At 33.4% G+C, this 10,716-nt stretch overlaps 1 protein-coding gene across 2 annotated transcripts in view; it reads left to right on the top strand.

Moving 5' to 3' along the window:
• Positions 1-10,716, top strand: part of LOC117382622 (myelin and lymphocyte protein-like) — a 199,993-nt gene that overhangs the window by 48,780 nt on the left and 140,497 nt on the right. The window lies entirely within an intron of this gene.

Here is a 10,716-nt window from a genome sequence, read left to right as displayed (position 1 = left end):
TATAATATATACACACAAGAGGTCAAAGTGCGCCTGAACAAAAATATAATATATACACACAAGAGGTCAAAGTGCGCCTGAACAAAAATATAATATATACACACAAGAGGTCAAAGAGTGCGCCTGAACAAAAATATAATATATACACACAAGAGGTCAAAGAGTGCCTGAACCAAAATATAAAAATATTATATATATACACACACAAGAGGTCAAAGAGTGCCTGAACAAAAATATAGGTCGTGTCCCAATTCGCCCACCTGGCCTTAGAATCACCATTGGAAGGGCGGTTCGAAGGGTAGTTATGTAATTTCCGGCGCGACAAGGGCTGTCCCATTTCAAGGCACCCTACTGAATGCGGCCGACAAACCTGCCCTTCCCTTTCCACCGTTTCCATGGAGATCGGACGTAACCGAAGCGTGCATCCGTGCACACTTCACGCACTTCTATATCCCATCATGCACCGCGGCTACGCAAAAAAGAGAAGAAAATGGAGTCCGTTGCGCAATATACGTTCAAATGTTCGTACTGGTTTACCTCATCTACAACAGAGCAACATGAAACTGTTAAATCTGAATAAAGATCTGTACAGTGTGTTTGATGATTAAAAAGGAGTTACATGGAATAAAGGAATGTGGAGTTATTGCTAGACAATAAGAAGACATTATTATCATTAAAAATTATTACTGCAATAAGAATAATGTAAGAATGCTCGTTTCTATTGTAAGCGTTAAAGACCAAGAGACTGAAACGTAAAGTCAGAAGAGTTTAATGATCCACACAGGTAATGTGAACAATGAAGCAACGGACTCTCCAGAAAGGACAGGAGAGAGTCCTGAGACGTGCACAAAATCTTCATGAGTTCCGGTACATTCCAAAGGTCTGCGCCCCTCGTGGGCACGTGTCATTTACTTTCGTGTTAGTAAATCAAGACACTAGCTTGATGTAGCGCCGCACTGCTAGAAAATACCTTATAATAATCAGATGAAAAGAACTGGCACGGCATAGAAGGGAAACAGTGCCCTCTACTGTGGTGTAGCCACTGGCCAAAATACCGAAACATTAAACTGCAATGTCCCACTATATGTACAACTAATCTGTGTTCTCTGGTTTATAGACTATGAATGTCAAAATGATATTGTTACCTCTGTCTCTATTATTACGTTTTCACAAGGTATATTTTGTTTAAGTTATGAAGTAGCTACAATTGAGTAAAAAAATCACATCGAACGTTATATTTGCCTATTGATATTCAATCTAAACAGAAAGAAACGGCTGTGACGACGACATCTTGACTTTTTTTCTATTAAATAATAAATCATTAAAAATAACATATCGTACGCTCAAAGACAGCGGTGGAAGTGCGGTCTGTGGTGTGGGCGTGTCCCACTTCAGCAAGATGGCGGCTACATTGAGGAGGGCAGATTCTCGACCGGAACCTTGAAACTACACTTTTGAAGAGTACTTCGAAAGGACCCTTGAAGGGTGCATTTGGCGAGTGCCTGAACAAAAATATAATATATACACACAAGAGGTCAAAGAGTGCCTGAACAAAAATATAATATATACACAAAAGAGGTCAATGAGTGCCTGAACAAAAATATAATATATACAGAAGAGGTCAAAGAGTGCCTGAAAAAAATATAAAATATTATATATACATAACACAAGAGGTCAAAGAGTGCCTGAACAAAAATATAATATATACACACAAAAGGTCAAAAAGTGCCTGAATAAAAATATAATATATACATAAGAGGTCAAAGAGTGCCTGAACAAAAATATAATATATACACACAAGAGGTCAAAGAGTGCCTGAACAAAAATATAATATATACACACAAGAGGTCAAAGAGTGCCTGAACAAAAATATAATATATACACACAAGAGGTCAAAGAGTGCCTGAACAAAAATACACACCTCTTGTGTGTAAATATTATATTTTTGTTCAGGCACGCTTTGACCTCTATTGTGTAAATATTATATTTTTTTCAAAAAATAACAAAAAACTGAACAAAAATATAATATATGCACACAAGAGGTCAAAGAGTGCCTGAACAAAAATATAAAAATATTATATATACACAGCACAAGAGGTCAAAGAGTGCCTGAATAAAAATATAAAAATATTATATGTACACAAGAGAGTCAAAGAGTGCCTGAACAAAAATATAAAAATATTATATATACACAGCACAAGAGGTCAAAGAGTGCCTGAATAAAAATATAAAAATATTATATGTACACAAGAGAGTCAAAGAGTGCCTGAACAAAAATATAATATATACACACAAGAGGTCAAAGAGTGCCTGAACAAAAATACACGCCTCTTGTGTGTAAATATTATATTTTTGGTCAGGCACTCTTTGACCTCTTGTGCTGTGTATATATAATATTTTTATATTTTTGTTCAGGCACACTTTGACCTCTTTTGTGTAAATATATTTTTTTCAAAAAATAACAAAAAACTGAACAAAAATATAATATATACACAAAAGAGGTCAAAGAGTGCCTGAATAAAAATATAAAAATATTATATATACACAAGAGAGTCAAAGAGTGCCTGAACAAAAATATAATATATACACACAAGAGGTCAAAGAGTGCCTGAACAAAAATATAATATATACACACAAGAGGTCAAAGAGTGCCTGAACAAAAATATAATATATACACACAAGAGGTCAAAGAGTGCCTGAACAAAAATACACGCCTCTTGTGTGTAAATATTATATTTTTGTTCAGGCACTCTTTGACCTCTTGTGTTGTGTATATATAATATTTTTATATTTTTGTTCAGGCACACTTTGACCTCTTTTGTGTAAATATTATATTTTTTTCAAAAAATAACAAAAAACTGAACAAAAATATAATATATGCACACAAGAGGTCAAAGAGTGCCTGAATAAAAATATAAAAATATTATATATACACAAGAGAGTCAAAGAGTGCCTGAACAAAAATATAATATTTACACACAAGAGGTCAAAGAGTGCCTGAACAAAAATACACGGCTCTTGTGTGTAAATATTATATTTTTGTTCAGGCACTCTTTGACCTCTTGTGTTGTGTATATATAATATTTTTATATTTTTGTTCAGGCACTCTTTGACCTCTTGTGCTGTGTATATATAATATTTTTATATTTTTGTTCAGGCACACTTTGACCTCTTTTGTGTAAATATATTTTTTTCAAAAAATAACAAAAAACTGAACAAAAATATAATACATACACACAAGAGGTCAAAGAGTGCCTGAATAAAAATATAAAATATTATATATACACAAGAGAGTCAAAGAGTGCCTGAACAAAAATATAATATACACAAGAGAGTCAAAGAGTGCCTGAACAAAAATACACGCCTCTTGTGTGTAAATATTATATTTTTGTTCAGGCACGCTTTGACCTCTTTTGTGTAAACATTATATTTTTTTCAAAAAATAACAAAAAACTGAACAAAAATAAAATATATGCACACAAGAGGTCAAAGAGTGCCTGAATATAAATATAAAAATATTATATATAGACAAGAGAGTCAAAGAGTGCCTGAACAAAAATATAATATATACATAAAAGAGGTCAAAGAGTGCTTGAACAAAAATATAATATATACACACAAGAGGTCAAAGAGTGCCTGAACAAAAATACACGGCTCTTGTGTGTAAATATTATATTTTTGTTCAGGCACTCTTTGACCTCTTGTGTTGTGTATATATAATATTTTTATATTTTTGTTCAGGCACACTTTGACCTCTTGTTGTGTAAATATATTTTTTTCAAAAAATAACAAAAAACTGAACAAAAATATAATACATACAGACAAGAGGTCAAAGAGTGCCTGAATAAAAATATAAAAATATTATATATACACAAGAGAGTCAAAGAGTGCCTGAACAAAAATATAATATATACACACAAGAGGTCAAAGAGTGCCTGAACAAAAATATAATATATACACACAAGAGGTCAAAGAGTGCCTGAACAAAAATACACGCCTCTTGTGTGTAAATATTATATTTTTGTTCAGGCACGCTTTGACCTCTTTTGTGTAAATATTATATTTTTTTCAAAAAATAACAAAAAACTGAACAAAAATATAATATACACACACAAGAGGTCAAAGAGTGCCTGAATAAAAAATATAAAAATATTATATATACACAAGAGGTCAAAGAGTGCCTGAACAAAAATATAAAAATATTATATATACACAACACAAGAGGTCAAAGAGTGCCTGAACAAAAATATAATATATACACACAAGAGGTCAAAGAGTGCCTGAACAAAAATATAATATATACACACAAGAGGTCAAAGAGTGCCTGAACAAAAATACACGCCTCTTGTGTGTAAATATTATATTTTTGTTCAGGCACTCTTTGACCTCTTGTGTTGTGTATATATAATATTTTTATATTTTTGTTCAGGCACACTTTGACCTCTTTTGTGTAAATATTATATTTTTTTCAAAAAATAACAAAAAACTGAACAAAAATATAATATATACACACAAGAGGTCAAAGAGTGCCTGAACAAAAATACACGCCTCTTGTGTGTAAATATTATATTTTTGTTCAGGCACGCTTTGACCTCTTTTGTGTAAATATTATATTTTTTTCAAAAAATAACAAAAAACTGAACAAAAATATAATATACACACACAAGAGGTCAAAGAGTGCCTGAATAAAAAATATAAAAATATTATATATACACAAGAGGTCAAAGAGTGCCTGAACAAAAATATAAAAATATTATATATACACAACACAAGAGGTCAAAGAGTGCCTGAACAAAAATATAATATATACACACAAGAGGTCAAAGAGTGCCTGAACAAAAATATAATATATACACACAAGAGGTCAAAGAGTGCCTGAACAAAAATACACGCCTCTTGTGTGTAAATATTATATTTTTGTTCAGGCACTCTTTGACCTCTTGTGTTGTGTATATATAATATTTTTATATTTTTGTTCAGGCACACTTTGACCTCTTTTGTGTAAATATTATATTTTTTTCAAAAAATAACAAAAAACTGAACAAAAATATAATATATACACACAAGAGGTCAAAGAGTGCCTGAATAAAAATATAAAAATATTATATATACACAAGAGAGTCAAAGAGTGCCTGAACAAAAATATAATATATACACACAAGAGGTCAAAGAGTGCCTGAACAAAATTATAATATATACACACAAGAGGTCAAAGAGTGCCTGAATAAAAATACACGCCTCTTGTGTGTAAATATTATATTTTTGTTCAGGCACGCTTTGACCTCTTTTGTGTAAATATTATATATTTTTCAAAAAATAACAAAAAACTGAACAAAAATATAATATATGCACACGGGGGTTCCGGCAAGATGGCGGTCCGGGCAGGCAGTACTCCTTGAGCTGTTGTATTTGAATCTCAGAATATCAATTTAGACCTCGATTTTGAACCGCTAAACGGGCATTTGTTGTTCTCTTAAATTTTTTAACAACAAAACTCAATATTAGACGCCTCTCAAACGAACTTTAAGCACTCTTTGAAGAAGTTAAAGATGACCCGGGAAAAACCTGATGCCCAGGCTAAGCTAGCTTCAGCCTCCAAAAGCCCGGTCCCAGCGGCGGCAACGGACCATGAATATGCCATGGAAGTAGTGGCGCCGTCAACCAAAAGGAAAATCCCTGTTACACCAACCAAACCATCCGCAGTACAACCCAGCAAGGTAATCATTTCAAACAAAAACGAGCCAGAGCTGACAGCCCTCACCGCAGCTATTAACAAGCTGACTGACAGATTTGATGACTTTGATGTAAAACTTCGGGAAAACTCCATTATACTAGCCAACCTGACCAAGATAACTGAAATGAATGCTGATGAACTAAAAAACTGTAAAGGCAGACTCTGTGATCTGGAGAAGTCGGTCCCTGCCCTCGTTAAAGAGAATGCTGATTTGAAAGAGCGCGTGTTGGAGATGGAGCGCTACAAACGGCGCTGGAATCTGAAAATACAGGGTTTTAAAGAAAAAAATGATGAGAATACCCGCAAAGAAGCCCTGGAGATCTTGGCTAAAATCGCGCCACAACATGCTTCATCCCTGAATACCGTAGTAGACACGGTGCATCGTCTGGGGAAGAGGGAAGTCGGGAAGCACCGCCAGATAATAATCCAGTTCACCATGAGGCACTACCGAGACATCTTCTGGAAGCTCACCAAAGATTCCAAGGCCTGCAAAGAGTTGGGAATCTTCTTCAAGCAAGATTTCTGCAAGTTCGACCGAGAGGCCAGGGCTGCTGTCTGGCCTAAAATGGAGCAGGCGAGAGCGGCAGGTCAGAACGTCTACTATCGAGGGCACATCGGATACGTTAACGGAGTCCGTGTGCTACCAGGTTGAATGATTTCTTTCAATTTGAAGTTGAACTGAAGTTGAATTGAAGTTCTGAGTTATATGTTTATTGTTGTGAAGAAGTTTTTAAAATTTTGGACAGTTTAAGGGTTTGTTCTATGCTTTAAGTCCACAGAGGCATGTTGTAGTTAACATTTTAAGGTCATACACCTGTTTGGTACTGCGCAGGAATATCTTAAGGTCTACCGCACCTTCATTGTATTTGAGATTCAACGTTCAATAGCACTTTCACACTACTTGTTACCTTTTACTTCTTGTTTTTTTTTATTTCTTTTTGTATATTATTTATTGAATTTTATATATGTTGAATTTAAATTTTGTATCCTTAAATACTAGGGGTTTACGAGATGGGGTAAAAAGAAAATCTATTTTCTTATTTTGTAAAAATGTAAATGCTAACTGCATTTTGTTACAGGAAACACACTCTGTGGAGGCAGATGAAAACTTTTGGTCTAATCAATGGGGGGAAAAAATACTTTTCTCTCATGGTACAAACAAATCCTCTGGTGTTGCTTTGCTTTTTAAAAACCGTCAATTTAAAATAATCACTCACAAAAATGATAGTAATGGCCACTGGCTTATTTGTGTCCTCAAATTGACTGATAATTTTCTGATTTTGTGTAATGTCTATGGTTACAACATTCCCAACCTAAACAAATTATTATTAGCTGAAATTTCTGATCATATCAAAGACCTTGGTCGAAAATACTGCACAGACAATATCATTTTAGGAGGAGACTTTAACATGGTTCAAGATGAATGGCTGGATAGACTGCCGTCCAAATTCCATTCCCCTCATATAAACACAGTTTTACAAGATTTCTGTTTAGACGTTAATGTAAATGATCCCTGGAGACTTGCTCATCCATTAAGACAGTCATTTTCTTGGTTCAAACCAGATGGCTCATCTAAATCTCGCATTGATTTCTGGCTAATCTCAAACAACTTTATCCAAAATGAAGTAGATGTTAGTATCTCTGCTGCTCCTTTGACTGATCACTGTCTCATTCAACTTAACTTGACTCCTCAGGTGAAAAAACCCTTTAGCAGAGGCTACTGGAAATTTAACTCCTCACTCCTCACTAATGAAGACTTCTGCAGGGATGTTATTGAACTTCTAGAAACAATATATTCTGACAAAAATCTTAAGGCTTATATTGATAAGTGGGAATTCTTTAAATTCAAAGTACGCCAGATCTCTATTAAGCATAGCAAATTAATAGCTAAACAATGTAAACAGAAAGAAACTGAAATTATTAAGGAATTAAACCAAATTTGCTCTAAACCTCATTTTGATAATGACGATAAACGACGAAAAAGTATTCTTCAGTGCTCCCTTGATGATCTTTACACTAAAAAAGCCAAAGGAGCATACCTTAGATCTAGGGCAAAATGGGTGGAGTTTGGTGAAAAAAGTACAGCATATTTCTGTAACTTGGAAAAAAAAAGACAAGAAAGGAATGCAATTCAAAGTCTTTATATTAATGATCAACTTTGCACTGACCCTCAACTGATCTCCACAGAAATCTCTTCCTTTTATAGCAAGCTGTACATGTCTTCTTACTCTAAACCTCACACTGAGTCCTTTTACAAAACTATTAAAGATTTTATCCCCAAAATTGATAATAATTTCAAACAGGTCTGTGAAGCAGAAATAACTATACAAGAATTGGATAAAGCTCTTAGTTGTTTGTCCAAAGATAAAGCTCCAGGTTGTGATGGGCTGACTAGTAACTTTTATAAATTCTTCTGGGATCACATCAAAGATCTTATCTTCCAAATGCTTAAAGAGGTTCTAGAAAATGGCTCCCTCACTCATACTATGAAACAGGGAGTGATCACTCTTATCCCCAAGCCAGGTAAAGATCCCAACCGCCTTGACAATTTAAGACCTATAACCCTCTTAAATAACGATTACAAGCTCTTAACTCACATTTTTGCAAACAGACTGAAACTAGGCATAACACAAATAATTTCTGAAACTCAATCTGGTTTTATAAAAGGTCGCTCTATTCATAATAATATACGCCTTGTCCTAGATTTAATAGACTATGATTTTCTAATTAACAATGAAGGTTTCATTCTACTTTTAGATTTTTACAAGGCCTTTGATATGATTGAGCATAGTTTTATGTTCCAAGCATTGCAGTCGTTTGGTTTTGGGAGTAAATTTATTAACGTTATACAAACCTTTTATAATGATACCAGTAGCTCTGTTTGTTTACCCCATGGGACCTCTCAGAGATTTCAGATAAACAAAGGAATAAAACAAGGGTGCCCAATTTCACCCCTTTTATTTATTGCAGCAGCAGAGATGCTTTCCATACTAATCAAAAATGCAGACTTTGGCAAGCTTTCAATTGCAGATACAGAATTGTCTATTTGTCAGCTAGCTGATGATACAACCATCTTTTTAAACAACCTGAACGAAATTCCTAAAATACTCCAATTTATTGAATGCTTTTCTAAAGCCTCAGGCCTCAGATTGAATTTAAACAAATGTGAAATCTTACCTCTAAAGCCATGTGCAGTTTCCAGTGTTTGTAACATCCCTGTTAAATCCACTGTTAAATACCTTGGCATGCAAATAACTAAAGATAAGAACGATTTAGAAAAACTCAATATTTGGGACAAACTTCAGACTTGCACTACTTCTCTGAATAATTGGGCACAAAGAGATTTATCCATCTTCGGTAGAATTCTGCTTACCAAAATGGAAAGTATATCTAGACTTATATACCCTGCCTATTCTATAGGAATCCCTAAACCAGCGATTAAATCTATTAATCAAATTAACTTTAATTTCATTTGGAAGCGGAAAACACACTATATCAAACAAGGCAATTTAATCAAGAAATATGAAGATGGAGGTTTGCAAGCGATTGAATTTGACAGCCTGAATGGCACTTTGAAAACAAATTGGCTTAGATCCTTTTTTAAAAATCAAAATAGTTTATGGTTTATTATTCCTGTTAAAATATTTTCAAACTTAGGAGGCTTACAATTTCTTCTCAGATGTAACTACAATGTTAAAAAACTACCCATTCAGCTGTCCTCCTTTCATCAACAAGTCCTTTTATATTGGAGATTAATATATAAGCACAACTATAGTCCACATAACACGCCCCTGTGGAACTGCCAATTCATTACCATTAGAAACAAATCCCTTTTTGTACAAAAGTGGTTTGAAAAGGGTATTTGGTCCCTGATGCATTTATTGAATGACAATGGTAATCTTCTGTCATTTGATGAATTCTCAAGAAAATATGACATACAAACAGAAAAGAAAGAATTTATTAAAATCACTAAGGCCATCCCTCAGAATATTTTGAACACAGTCTCCTTCCTGTTTCATAATCCTAACTGTAGATATCCCACTCTCCCTAAACTTATGATAAATGGCTTCAATATCTCAACTCTCAAACTTCCAAATTGTAAAATTAGACAATTCTTTAATGATGCTATTTATTCTTATATTTCAAATCCAAATTCTATCTCACTATTGTTTTCATCTCAGGAAAAGAAGAAAATTCGTACAATCTATTTGAAACTTCCCATTCCCCCTAAAGCTAAGGAAGTCCATTTTAAAAGTCTTTCAGGCACATACCCGTCTAAAGAACTGCTCAGACGGCGTTTTGGGATGGATGACAATTGTTGTTCTTTCTGTGATGTCAATATTGAATCGACAGAACACTTATTTTTTGAATGTATGTTTTCTAAAGCCTTTTGGGACGATATTCACTACTGGCTCTTCCCCAGGATTCCAAATTTGAAAGACTTTACCAGCAAGGACATTATCTTTGGTATTCTTATGCACGACAAAAAATGTGAAATGATTTTAAATGTAATCTTTATTATGGGTAAATTCTTTATCCACAAGTGTAGGTTTTTAAAAACCACTCCATCCTTCCTCCCTTTCCATAAAGAACTTTGTCTCTTCTTTTCATCTGTAAGTTTTATGGAAAAGAAAGATGCTGTAAAACTTAAAAGTGTAGTAGATGATCTAAATCTCATAGATAACCCCTAGTATACATAATATATATAATTTTTTTTTTTTTTTTTCCTGTTCATTTATATGTATTTTATTATTATTTATTTATTTTTTATTTTTTATCTTTTTTTATGTCCTGTACTTCGTTTTTTTTTATAATCTGTCTGTTCTGACTTTTAATTGTGGAACTGTTCTGTTATGCCACAAATATTGTATATCTTTACTCTTAATAAAAAAAAAATTAAAAAAAAAAAAAAAAAAAAAGTTATAAAAAAAAGTTATAAAAAAAAAAAAAAAAAAAAAAAAAAAAAAAAAAAATCTTCTTCT

Source organism: Periophthalmus magnuspinnatus, chromosome 15 (genome assembly GCF_009829125.3).
Source record: "Periophthalmus magnuspinnatus isolate fPerMag1 chromosome 15, fPerMag1.2.pri, whole genome shotgun sequence".
Classification (NCBI taxonomy): Eukaryota; Metazoa; Chordata; class Actinopteri; order Gobiiformes; family Gobiidae; genus Periophthalmus; species Periophthalmus magnuspinnatus.
Note: the sequence above shows the minus strand (reverse complement) of the source record. Positions and strands in the feature narration are given on the sequence as shown.